Genomic DNA, 14,251 nt, shown 5'->3' with positions numbered 1-14,251 from the left:
GTAAGAATTTAAGTCCCATGAACAATCATGTGTTCACACAAAAACGTTATAGGGCATGACTACGAGTCTGGCGGTGCAGACTCGCGGTGGCGCAGGAGTGGCGCTCCACCATTTTGCTGATTACGACTTTTTTTATCATATTGATGGTGGACCGCCGACTGCGCAAGGGAACAGCTGTTCCCTGTTGGTGGCGCAGCAGCGCCACAACGCATTATGCTGAGCAGGGACTGGCCCAATCCCGCTCAGCAGATTTTGAGTTCCTGAACTGCCATCTGGAGGTACAGGAACAAAGGGGTCCCCATAGGGCCCCAACGTCCCCACCACCATGGGGATACATTCAGGGGGGCACAACATGTCTGTATTCCCCCCAGTTCCAGTAGGGCATGGATGTCACCGTCCATGCCGTTCTGGAACTGTTGGGCCATTCCCACTGCGGTGCCTGTTTTCAAGGCACCTCCATGGTAGAGGCCAAAGGTCCGCTGAACATATTACAAGTTGTAGTTTTACAACTCATAACACAACCAGTGGTCCATGCATGGGTTTGGTGCAATGTTGCCGGCACTGAGACGGCAGAGCTGCACCAAACTCGTAATCCAGCCCATAATCCTAATTGCATTTCAGCCCTTTGGTCATTCATGAGGAGGTCATTGTATTACCGTGGAACACATGAAAACTTATGTACAGATAACCATACATTCAACACTGCCTTGTCTGATCAAATAAATAGCATGTTTGTCAATTATCATTGCTCAAACATCAACTCAATCGAGTAACCAGGGTCCAATCCTGTAATAAACATGGACTAAGGTTGAAATCCATATGCTAATGTCATTAACTCTATATTTGTAGTCATATCAATGAGATTGATCAGATAATGCATTGTTGAATGTATGTATATCCAAATATAAGTTTTCTTTCTGCGTGAAACCTTTCATTTAACACATTATATTGAGGAAGAAAAAGCACCTGCCCGCAATGCCAAGGAGGATGTGTTTTGCCACTCATGCCATCTCATTGGAGAAGACAAAACTCGCTTGCTACTCGCCAGGTTCATGTATGGCGAACCAGAGGCATAGGCGCCCTGGGAAGGTAAGTTCGTTAAAATAACCCGCACCTGGGCATGCCAAACCACGCATACTTGGGCCGCACAGCAGTAAGTTGCATAAGCTCTGCAGTAACATGCTGTATCATTGCAAAATGGTGGAGCAGGTACCCGGGGGGACCAGGGACGACGGACAACCAAACAAACAAAAAATGAAAAAGAACTTACTTGCCCTTCCGACGCTCCTCCTTGGCTCTGTGCATTGCAAGCAAAGGCTCCTGGAATCCCCTGCTGGCTATAAAGACGCTGCTTTCATGCTGATTTTCATCTATTTTTATTTTTTTATTTTTCAAAGACCTTTATTGAAAATCATGCAGATCCGGTTATAATGTAATCAAATAACACTGCAGCAAATGACAGGTGCAATTAGAAACCTGACATCAGTCATAAACATCACAGAGTCGGCACTAGGTAAAATGCATGACCATATTGTAGAGAGCCATCCGGGCTCTCACATACATTGTATCCTTACACGCACGCACGCACACGCAACCTTGGGGCGGGCTCGCCCCTCGGTATAAATAAACAAGCGGAAGACCGCTCGGGGTCTTTCCGGCTGAGTGCAAGCAAGTGTTGGTGTAGTTATTCAGTGCATACACATACACGTGGTAGGCCCAGCCTCACCACTCTACATTGGCGACGAGGCCGGTGTACCTGGATCCGCGTGTGTCTGCCTCGCGCGGCGGTGCCTGCCGCTGTGCTGCTCTGGCCCCGTGCGCCTGAGACCCGCCCACGCGTCTCCCGTGAGGGTGCGCCTTCGGCTGGCGGGACTCGGGACCGGCGGAAGCTGACGTGCGGCTGGGTGAAGGTCCTGCGGGTGAGTGCTCATCTGCCCCGCTTGCGCGGCCCCTGCCTTCCGCACTCCGCCTGCCACCGCGGAGGAGGCGCGCCTGCTGACTGCAGGCCCGGCGAGCGCCACGTGACGGCCCGCCCTGGGCCCGCCCTCGCTCTTCGGAGCTGCCGCGCATGAGGCGCCCTTGCAGAGGCGCGCGCTAGGCACGACGCCAGGCCCCTCCTGCTGTGCTCCTGCCCTCGTGGGGCGAAGGGACGTTCTCACGGACTGTGAGTCAATTAATGGGAACTTTTGAAGGTGTCAACACGATCAAAAAAAAAAAATAAAATCAAATAAGGAAAAAGGCAACAAGCATTGGCACATGCAACAAGGCATCTCCATTCACATTGGCTCCCACAAGGCCGTGCATCATTGTCCTTGCCGCCACAGCTGGTCCCTGGGGTCCTATCCATCGCCACTGCTGACTCTTCCCGCGTCACGCCCTAAGGCGCCTCGAAACGCTGCGTGGCCTGCGCCCCTGCCCTGCGCCTCACGCCGCCGCCATCCCGGAAAGCACCAGCAAGGCCAGAGTGACGCCTCGCCATGAACAACGGCGCTCCAGGAGCGGTCCAAGACGGGGCTGGCCAGCCCCCCCAGCAGCAGCCAGCTGCGCCCGCCGCTCAACCACAGGCTCAAGCACAGGCCGGAGCAGGCGCCCCTGCAGGTCCTCACGCACCCGCGCCCCATGCGCATCAGCACGCCGGCGTAGCACCCATACCGCCATTCAGCGAATCAGCAGACCCGGCAACGGCGGCCGTCCGCTGGAGAGCATGGGTCGGACGCCTCAATCTGTACTTCAGGGGCACAAGAGAAACCGACGGTACGGTGAAGAGGTCGCTCCTCATTCTCTATGGGGGTCAAGAGATCTATGACTTATTTGAATCGCTCCCGAACACTGGAGCCGAGGACAACTATGACGCCGCAGTCGCGGCCCTCAACGCGCACTTTGACCCTCAGTTGAACAATGATTTTGAAAAATTCAAATTCAAGCGCGCATGGCAGCTGGACTCCGAGTCAGTCGACATGTACTACACTCGACTCCGACGGCTCGCGAGCACGTGTCCCTTCATCAACCCTCGCGACGAAATCAGGGACCAGATCATCGTCGGCTGCAAATCTAAGTTGCTGAGAAAGCTGATCCTCCGGCAGCCGGGGATCACCTTAGACGAGATCCTCATCCTGGCAAGGTCGCACGAGTTGTCGGATGCCCGGGCGGAGGAGATGGAGGTCGCGCTGCGCACCCCGGTGATCGCCCCGTCTGGGGCAAGGGCCCCGGCCATCAAGGAAGAGCGAGTGGAGGTGGTCCAAAGAAGATTCCCGCCAGCAAGGCTGCGGGGTGGCCCGCCAAGGGACAGCCAGTGCGGGTACTGTGGTGTGGACCATCCTTCCACGGCCACGTGTGGTGCCAAAGGCAAGACGTGCCTCAAGTGTGGGCGCATGAATCACTTCGCTGCTGTCTGCCGGGGAGGGAAGTTCCGGGCAGCAGGCCCGCGCGCCAGAACAGTGACCCAACGAGTCCGACAGCTGTCTCTTGACCAGGAGAGACCCCCTCCCGACACGGAGGCTCAAGACCGCCGGCCCAGATATGAGGACGACGAAGACGATGAGGTGTATGTCATCTCCTACGTGAGCCGGGCATCCACGAAAAGGCGACCGCCTCCAATGTGTTCCGTCTCAGTGGACGGGACGAGTGTCAACGCGCTGATAGACACCGGGGCGTCCGTGAACGTCATGGACTCGGACCAGTATGAGCGCATGTCCCCAAAGCCGACGCTAGCACCGTCCGCGGCACGCATCTACACCTATGGCGGGACAGAGCCCATGCCTCTTCGTGGAGTGATTCAAACCACAGTAGTCAACGGAGAATATTCGACTGTGACCAGATTCCACATCACCGAGGGCAAGAAAGGCACCCTCCTGAGCTGCCACACAGCAGAGGATCTGGGACTGGTGTTTTTCGCCAACCAAGTACACCAGGCTCACGCTGACTTCATGTTAAAGGACTTCCCAGAACTGTTCAAAGGCCTCGGCAAGCTCAAGGGTAAAAAGTTTAAGCTACACATTGATGCGACGGTGAAACCTGTCGCTCTCAGACACCGGCGAGTACCGTTTAACCTCAGGCCCCAAGTTGAGGAAGAGCTTCGCAAGCTTGAGGAGTTGGGAGTGATCGAGAAAGTGTCGGGCCCGACACCCTGGGTCTCGCCCCTGGTGGTTGCCCCAAAACCGAAGCAGCCGGGAGCCATACGTCTGTGCGTGGACATGAGGCTCCCCAACACCGCTGTCAAGCGCGAACGACACATCACCCCCACTATGGACGATATTATAGCTGACCTCAACGGGGCGAAATGGTTTTCCAAATTAGACCTCAACTCCGGATATCACCAGCTGGAGCTAGAGCCGGCTAGCAGGTACATCACCACGTTTTCGACGCACGTGGGGCTGCGTCGCTACACTCGGCTCAGTTTTGGCGTCTCGTCGGCCGCCGAGGTCTTCCAGAACGCCATTCGCGAGGTGCTCTCCGGACTAAAAGGGGTGATCAACCTGAGTGATGACATCCTAGTTTACTCAACGACCCTAGAGGAGCATCACGCCAACTTGAGGGCGACTCTGCAGAGACTCGCCGATAGCGGCCTCACCCTCCACCGCGCTAAATGTGCCTTCTATCAGGAGTCAGTGGACTTCTTTGGATATATCTTTACGAGGGAAGGCCTTAAAGTCGACCCTAAGAAGGCCGAAGCCATCAAAGCGGCCAGCACGCCTAGAAGTCAAACAGAAGTCCGCAGTTTTCTGGGCATGGCCACGTACTGTGGCCGGTTTATCCCGAACCTGGCCGACTTAGCGGAGCCTCTCCGTGCCCTCACCCGTGCTGACCAGAAATGGGACTGGACTGCTGCTGCACACAAGGCGTTCCAGGCCGTCAAGGCCAGTCTGCTTGACAATACCGTCATGGCCTACTTCCAGCCACGAAGACGGACCGAGTTGATAGTCGATGCCAGCCCAGTGGGATTGGGAGCCGTGCTGCTGCAGGAGTATGGGCCGGAAGAGTGGAAGCCTGTCGCCTATGCCAGCAAGGCCCTGTCCGACACGGAGACCAGGTATGCCCAAATTGAAAGGGAGGCGCTGGCCATCAAGTGGGCATGCCAGCACTTTCACCTCTATCTCTGTGGACAGGACTTCACGGTGGTCACAGACCATAAACCCCTGTTGCCCCTCTTTGCGGGGACATCCCGGCTTGCTCCCCCACGCATCGAGAGGTGGGCTGTCCAGCTGCAGGGTTACCGGTTCAAGGTGGTGTTCAGGCCAGGAGCACACAACCCTGCCGACTACTTGTCGCGTCATCCGGATGTCACACCCCCACCGGCCCTCGATGCTGAAGGAGATGAAGTGGAGGAGATAGTGCACATGGTCACCCTAGCGGCGTGCCCCGAGAACATGTCGCTCCAGGAAATTAGCGACGCCACTGCGACGGACGAGACCCTGGCGAAGGTTAGGGAGGCACTCGAAGGAAATCGTTGGGCCCATTTCCTTGATGGCGCTTCGTGCCTCCGGCCGGAGGTGCGTCATGCCAGGCAGCAGCTGTGGCAGATACGGAGTGAACTTAGCGTCGGAGATGAGGGGGTGGTGCTGCGTGGGCACCTCATCGTCATGCCCGAAAGCCTCCAGCAACGAGCCCTGAGCCTGGCTCACGTGGGACACCAAGGGATGGCAAAGACCAAGGCCCGCCTGAGGAGCAAGGTGTGGTTTCCCGCGATGGACAGCCAGGTGGAAGCCATGATACAGGCCTGCCACGCATGCACGATCACGGGCGGAGACCCTGCCCCAGCGCCCGTGCTCACGGAAGAAGCGCCCCAGGCCCCGTGGGCTCAACTCAGCATAGACTTTGGCAGTTTTCCAGACGGGCGGCACATGCTAGTGCTGGTAGACTCTTTTTCCAAATTCCCAGTTGTGGAAGTCATCGCATCCACTGCGTTCCCGCAGGTCAAGAAAGTCCTAAACCGAGTGTTTGCTACGATGGGGCTTCCTGAAGAAATCAAGTCCGATAATGGGCCCCCCTTTCAAGGGAGAGAGTTTCAGGCTTACTTGGAGGCTCTCCGGATCAAACATCGGAAAATCACACCCCTGTGGCCCCAAGCCAACGGGGAAGTCGAGAGGCTGATGCGGACATTAAACAGAGCGCTGCGGATTGCGGTGGATAATGGCGAAGACCCGGAGGCCGCCCTGGACGACTTCCTTGGAGCCTATCGGCAGACACCCCACTCAACGACAAAGTGTGCTCCCTCTCATGTTCTGTTCAAGCGAGCTCCAAGGGATGGCATTCCCACTGTCAACACGTGGGTGCCGGGAGAAAGGGACGCTGAGGCCATACAGGCCCGGCGACAGGCCACCAACATCAAAGCGAGCGCACATCGGCATGCCAAAGAACCAGCCCTCCGGCAGGGGGACACTGTCGTTGTCAAGGATCGCCATCCTGGGTGGAAGTTTCGGACTCCTTTTGAGCCAGAAGTGTGGACAGTGGAGCGAGTGCAAGGGACTATGATTACAGCTAGGAGGAATGGCCAAACCGTGACGAGGAATGCCTCATGTTTCAAGAAGGTACTGGACAATGTCAATGTGCGTCAACGGACCGAGGGAATGGAACATGGAGACCAAGAAAACATGGACTTTGATAATTGTTCTGATCCAACACCTACTCTGCCGCGAATGGCCACCCCACCAAGGCCAGTGTCACCAGGCCCTGCGGCCGGGCGGAGTCAGCCAAGGGTCGAGGATGCGAGCGAGGGTCCGAGGACAACCCCGGCTGGGGTTGTCGAACTACCTCGGACCCAGGATCGTCGCTACAACCTGCGGCCCAATCCTAGGCCGAGTCAACGGTTGTTGGACTTTGCTTGTTCGTCTCCATGAGTAAGAGACTATGAATGTGCCTGCAGAAAGAGACTAAAATAAAGGAGGGATGTAGAGAGCCATCCGGGCTCTCACATACATTGTATCCTTACACGCACGCACGCACACGCAACCTTGGGGCGGGCTCGCCCCTCGGTATAAATAAACAAGCGGAAGACCGCTCGGGGTCTTTCCGGCTGAGTGCAAGCAAGTGTTGGTGTAGTTATTCAGTGCATACACATACACGTGGTAGGCCCAGCCTCACCACTCTACACATATGACAAGGTGCTGAGCGGAGAGAGGGCAGCTAGGAATATCAAACGGGGCGGAATATAGCCGTAAAGAGCGTGGGAGGGTGGCAGCAGCCAGGGGGCAGGGGGAGGAAGACCTATGTTCCAGCACCGGCGGCCGCCACGGGCGGAGTGCCAGCTGGGAGCGCCGGAGAGTTCGCAAAGGTAGAGGTGCTCCGGGAGAGAAGGTATGAAACAAGGGGGGCCCAGATGTCACGTGGCCGACCTGTAACGGGCGTCAGTTCCCAGAATTCTGATAGGAGGGTCTGACATCGCTCAGCATCCTCGAGCCAGGCATCCGCTTTGGATGACGGCCTCCGACCCTAATGTATAGCAACTCTGCGAGGCGCGAGAATTAGCAGCATGGCCGTGAGTTGGCGGGTGGCATCAGGGCAGTGCCTCACCAGACCGAAGCGGTACAAAAGGGGGTGATGATGGACGGAGCATCTGAACCAATCAAACACTCACACCCAGTCAAAAGATCTGGGTTTGATCCATCACCGTTCTTTAGCCCACTCTGCCACCCCAGTTCAGACATGGCTATATGCAAATCAGTCTGACCCTGTGCCTCATGGGAACAGTCCAGCCCGAACTGCCAAGCCATGCCTTCCCTGGACCGGAAACAGGCTTCCGAGGACCGGTTTCTGGCATTCCAGCCGTCTTCAGCCCGGCTTGCTTGAATCCAGTGGCAAAGTGAGCAAGGGACTCTGTTACTGCAGAGCTTTTACCGCTTCAGACCGAACAGGCATGTTTTGGGATCTGGCAGGACAGGCGAAGAGGTGATCTCTGTAACGATAGAGCATACATCGCGCCAGAATGTAGAAACCAGAGGGCATAGCCAAGCAAGATGCGAGAAGTCCGCCGCGGGAGACGAACACCGGAGGCATCTATCACTAGGGACCAGACCCATTTTAAATAGCTGAGCAGGGGAGCGATACAGCCGGTGCAAATATTTAAAATGTATGAGGCCCAGGCGGCAGTTGGGAGATAAGCGTTTAGTCTGCTTACAGCAGTACAGCCAGTCCTCCTGTGGGAGATTAATGCCCATGTCCTTGCTCCTGGCCAAGTGGGCACGATCAACAGATATTGAAGAGGCCGCTAGCGTGGTGCCATAGAGCCGAGAGACCAACTTGCGGAGAGAGGAGGAGGTGTATGTCAGGTCAAGGGCAGACATCAAAAGGGGGGGCTGTGGGAATGTGGGTTGTAAATCCCGACAAGATGCCCGGAGCTGGTAAAAAAAGCAGTGTCTTCATTGGGCCAGATTCGGCCGGTAGCAAAATAAAATCTACATTTGGGATAGAGGTCAGATAAGGTGGTCAATCCCATGTCAGCAGCGTGTTTCGTCTTACCAGCTGTATGCAGCGAGGGGAACGGTGGGTGATATGCAATAGGCATGGCACCAGCGGAGAGCAAGCTCAAGCCAGAGTATTTCCGAAGACTGCCCCAGGACCAGCGCAGGGTCTCCACCATGTCAATTTCTCCGTGTGGTAGCTTGGTAGGGGCAAAGATGGCAGGCTGTAGGGTCAGGGGAGCTGCCAAGTCGGCTTCGACCACCACGTGGGGCTGAAAAGGTGTCTGATGCATACCCAGAAGTGGAGAAAACTGGCTTGGGCATGAAGGGCGTATAGTTTAATATCCAGGGCTCCCATCCCACCACACACAAGGGGGAGCATGAGGATAGCATATGCTATCCTAGGCTGATGTCCCGCCTAGATGAGTGAGATGATGAGGGAATGGAGAATACGAAAGAAGAGGGCTGTGAGGGTAACCGGCACATTCAGAAATAAATATAGGAATTTCGGGAGCACTACTATCTTGGCAATGGCAATGCGCCCGCCAAGCAAAGAGGTAGACGCTGAGATAAGGGTATTTTGGTCTCACGCCAGTCAACCGCCCGACCAAAATTGGCTTTCCATAGTTCATCCACATCCCTACTGAGCTAAACGCCCAAATATCTGGTGGGTCCTGATGCCCACATGAAAGGGTAGCCTGGGGTGAAGAGGACAATGGCGTCGTCAAGGGGAAGAGAATGGATTTACTCCAATTAACCTGAATGCCGGATAGACCCCCGAATCGCACCACCCCATGGATCATTGGGCCGAGATTCTCTTGAGGATGGCGGACATAGAGCGTAACTTCATCCGCATACATGGAGACTATGAGAGCATGGGCCGCAAATCCCAGGCCCCTCTGAGTGTGATGCTGCCAAAGCTGGGCTGTAAGGGGCTCCATGGCCACAGCAAAAAGCATAGATGAGAGTGGGCAACCCTGCCTGGTTCCCCTCGAGACACAAATGGGTTCTGAAATTCGACCGTTGATTCGCAGACGAGCCACCGGGATGGTAAAAAGGAGATGGACTTTGTGCTGAAAAACCCGGCTGAAGCCAAGACGGGGCAGAAGAAAAAAAAAGGAGGGGCCATTCGAGAGTGTCGAAGGCCTTGGTGGCATCTAAAAGAGCCACCAAAGCCGGTAGGGCAGGGTTGATCTGATGAAGTACAGCAAAGATTGTGCGGAGATTATGCGACGTTGCACGCCCAGGTATAAAGCCAGACTGATCCGGGCGAGCGAACAGGGGCATGAGAGGCAGGAGGCGGGAGGCCAATTGAAGATCTTATTGTCAGAATTGATAAGGGATAAGGGGCGATAGGAGTCCAGACATTCAGGGGATTTGTCTGGTTTCAAGAGACGTGTCAGTAGGGCCTCACGGAGTGAAGGTGGCAAGTGGCCAGACTCGAAGGAGTCATTATACATAGAGGCAAGATGAGGGACAAGAAGGCGCACAAATGTTTTATAGAAAGAAGCAGGCAAACCGTCCGAGCCTTATACCCGGGCAGACTATTAATGGCGGCAAGGATTTCTTCCTTGGAAAAAGGCTCGTCAAGGTATTCCCAGTGACAATTACCCAGCCAGAGGAGTTCAATGGTGTCGAAGTATTGATCCAAGAGATCACGTCGCAGTGCAGTCCCAGCAGTGTAAAGTTGAGTGTAAAGAGCGGTGATCCGCGAAATATTCTCGATGGGAGAGGTAGTGTGTTCCGACCCCTGTCTCGCAGCGCCCTAGCATAGGAGGCAGCACGAGGCCACCGCAGAAGGTTGGCTAAGGTCTTGTCAGGGCGGTCACCCTCGCCGTAGCAGCTGGCTCTTGCCTCCCTGCCCAGAAAGGAGAGTTCCCTGTCGGCTTCCTGTTCGAATTCGGAGAGTTTACACCGGAGCTGTGCAAGAGTGTCAGGGAGGGGGTTAGAAGAATGCAGAAAATCGAGGGCCCTAATCTCACACTCAAGGCGCTCGAGTGTGCCACGGATAGATTGCAAAACTCCTGACTGTTTGGAGATACATTCAACCCGAACCTCCACCTTGAAACCCTCCCAAAGTGTGGAAGGCGAATACACTGAGCTGGCATTAAGTTCAAAATAGTTCTCTATCCAGTTTGAATCTCGGCACAAAACACCGAGTCACAGAGCGAGTGGGGGGGAGGCGCCAAGCGAACATACGCCCAGGGACATTTGGGGGAAGCAGGCATAGGCTTACGGGTGCATGGTCCGAAAGAGTACGCTCCATGTGCTCAACCGAGGTGGCCCATGCATAGGCATTGCGAGTGGTTATCCAAAGGCCCAAGTGGGAACAGCAGCCAGAAGTGCCCGTGACGCAAGTGTTTTCGCGCACGGCCAGATGGGAATGGCGTAATGCATCCAACAGGGAATTATCGTTCAATATGGAGCGCAAGAGGGAGGTGGAGTGTGGATGCAAAGCGCTGGGCCCAGAGCAATCCAGGGATACAGAGGGTGTGATGTTGAAATCTCCCCCCTCCCCATAGCAATGCGGCGGTGCCCAGGGAGGAAATGTGTTGCCATACCTGTGCAAGGAAGTCGGGGTCATCGGAGTTGGGGCCATAAATTGCTGCGAGAATCAGGGGCTGGGCTAGTAGGTCACCAAGCAGAATAACAAAATGCTCCTAGGGATCGGTAATTGCCTTAGTGGTGCGCCAGGGGAGCCTCTGCGTATAAGGATAGCGGGAGTAGCTAGAGTAGAAGGAGGAGTGGATTTCGTCCCAGTGCCGAGATTGGAGATTGGAGGCAGTGGCGGGGAGGAAGTGAGCTTCCTGATGGAAGCAAATGTCAACTTTGTGGCAAACAAGGTGGGCATGTACCAGGCGGGCCTTCCGATGATCATTCAGGCTGCGGACATTCCATGTTCAGAGTGTAGTGGCCGTCATGGATCTTTGCAGAGAGGGTGAATGCATGATAAGGCCAGGTACAAAAGGGGAAATCTCAGAAGCGCAAGACGTGATGTGCAGTACAGAGAGCAGTGTATCAAATGGCACGATGTAAAGCAGGTCAATAAACAAGCATAACAACAAGACTCTAAGGAGAGGCAACAAAACCCAAAGGACCCCCCACCACCCACACCACCCCCCCCAATTAGGTTGTGAGACCAACCCCTCCCACCCAGGGAACTCCCAACTGGGAGGGAAGAAACGAAATGAGGAAGAAGAGGAATCATCCCACAGAGACGTGCTCAGTGCAGCGTACACCCCTGCCGCTAGTACAGGGTGGCCAAGTCGTGGGTATAAGTGGACAGTAGAAAGCAGATAGGGAGATCCAATATAACTCCTCGGGCCCAAGGACCATCATCCCCACAAATAGCATATACCATGCAAACGACTTTCAATGCAGCAAAAAGAAAGTGGGGAGGGGGGGGAGAGTGTAAGTGATGTGAAGTACCACCAGCCAAGAGGATCAACTGTGTCCAGGAGCCAGGGAATGTGATGGCAGCAAGTGCGGGCCAGCAGAAGGTTGGTGGGGTGGCATCAGGAGCCTGATCCAGCCCGGGCAAGTTAGTGTCCTGTAATGTAGAAAATCAGAGTACATGAGCAAGGGTTTCTTTCAGTCATTATCACTGAGATCGCCATTCGCGGCTGCTTGAGAGTTGGAAGGAGTGGAGCGCTGTGTTTTTTCCAGTTTCTTTGCATAGAGCTATGACGGATGCGCAGCTTGGCTGGATATGCCAAAGAGTAAGATACGTTGTGTTTTTGCAGCAGACATTTGGCCGGGAGAAACTCGCGGCAGGCAGACTGGACCGCCATTGTATAATCAGGGTAAAACGAGATTGAGTTTCTCTGGTGATGAATTTCGCCCCTCTCTCTGGCAGCTCGAAGGACCGCGCCCCGGTCCCGGAAATTCAAAAGCATGGCAATGATGGGTCGGGCAGGAAGGCCAGGAGCGGGCCGGGGATCCAAAGAGTGATGAGCCCACTCAACGATAAACACCGGAGAGAGAACCTCACCAAATAGGTCACGGATCAGGTGTTCAACAAAATCCTCCATTTTGGCTATGTTGGAGGATTCAGGCACGCCCGTGATGCGGAGATTGCTCCTACAAGAGCGTGCCTCCAAATCCTCATTCTTGTTTCTAATAAGCTCCAAGACCTTGTCAATCTGTTGGAGTGTGTGGCGATCACGGGTGGCAGCATCCTCCGCGTCTGACACCCTTGTCACAACCTGGGTTAGTCGCGTGTCATGGGAGTCCACCCGAGCCTTAACAGTGTCCAAACGGGCGGAGAGTTGATCAAGCTGGACGGCGATGTCGGTGACAGTGGACTTCACATCTAACATTATGGCTTTGAGATCGTCCTCACAGGTGGAGTAGTGCCCGGGCTGTGTGGGGAGTTCGCCAGTGTCCATGACTTCCCCCTCCTGCCTCGATGATTTGCTTTGGTGAAACGACAGCTTCAGTTGTTTAGGATCATCCCCATGGTCCAATGCAGATGTGCCCTTCAGAGCAGGGGCCAGGGAGCAAAGGAAGCAGCGTGTGAGGAGACTGGGATTGGCAGGAGAGGCAGAAAGTGAGAGAGGGTGCCAGTAGAGGTGGTAGAGGTGGCCGCAGTTTGGCACGCCATGCAGTTCAGGGCAGGTGAGGTGAAACGCGGTCAACCGGGCCGCCCAGGAGGATCCCAGCATCAGGTGAGTGGGAGATTCCAAGGAGGAGGGAGTGCAGCAGCAGCGTATTGGTGCGGTACCTTAGGCGGCCAGATCAGGCCAGACAGGTGGATGAACAGTCCAGTGAGTGGTCAAGCAGGCCCCATGCAGAGGGCCCCACACCAGGTTACCCGCAGTGCTGGAAGCACCTCAGTATTGTAGGCGGCGGGCTTGAGGAAGGCCCAGGTCAGGCAGGTGAGCAGGCACAGTGGGCCTGGGGTGTGATCACGCAGGCAGAGAAGTCCGGAGGGATGGCGGAATGAGGGATTGGAGCCTCCACCCTGGCGATTCTACGCGGAGCCAAGCCCGGCAGGGAATTGCCCAGTTTTAGAGGAGTTTGACGTTGAGCGGGATCGGTGTGGCAGACAGCAAAATCCAGAGCAAGGCAGGAGCTCTTCTGAGCCTCCATCAGACCCACCTTGCAGGCAGGACTGATGGTGACTCGCAGAGCTCACGTTTCCATCTACACCTCTCTTATAAGTGTCCCCTCTCTATCTACCACACCCTTTCTCTCTTCCACTGTACCAGCCTCGCTTATCTTTCTTTCCTCATCTGTCTCCTTACTGTACCTTTTTCCTCTACTTTCATCTTTCACTCTACCCTTCTTCTCGTCTCTTTGTACCTCACCCCTGAGTGTACCCTGTTGTGCTCTCTCTATGTATATTTTGTTTTCTTTATCTCTACCGCTTTAGTTAATTCTGAAACATTTACATGTCTATCAGTCTCCCTTTCCCTTCATTCCTCTTCCTCTTTCTAACTCTCTGATGCTCTGTGTCGTATTATCTCACATTTACCCCACATGCCTCCCTGCCTCACCTATACATCTGTCTTCCTCCTCCTCCTCCTCCTTTTAACCTTTCTCTAATCTGGTCTTGTTACCAGTTTCCCACTCTGTCCTTTGCCTCTCTCCATCTTCCTCTCATTTTTCTCACTTAGGAAAGAGAGGTTGACTCTCTAGCTGCAGAGAAGGAGAGGAAGCAAAAGAAGAGAATTAAGGGAAAAAAATGGTCTCTGAATGGAAATTTATAGGTGATTATGATTATCCGACAATTAAAACTACAATTTCATACACTGAGTCCTTATGTCGGGACTGGTACCTTAGTGGACTAATGTGTCCATTCTAGGGGACCTGTGTTGACCTCATGGTCACAGGTTCATATCCCAGCAGGTCCA

This window comes from Lissotriton helveticus, chromosome 2_1, assembly GCF_964261635.1.
Source record: "Lissotriton helveticus chromosome 2_1, aLisHel1.1, whole genome shotgun sequence".
In the NCBI taxonomy this organism is placed as follows: Eukaryota; Metazoa; Chordata; class Amphibia; order Caudata; family Salamandridae; genus Lissotriton; species Lissotriton helveticus.
This window is presented reverse-complemented; position numbering follows the sequence as displayed.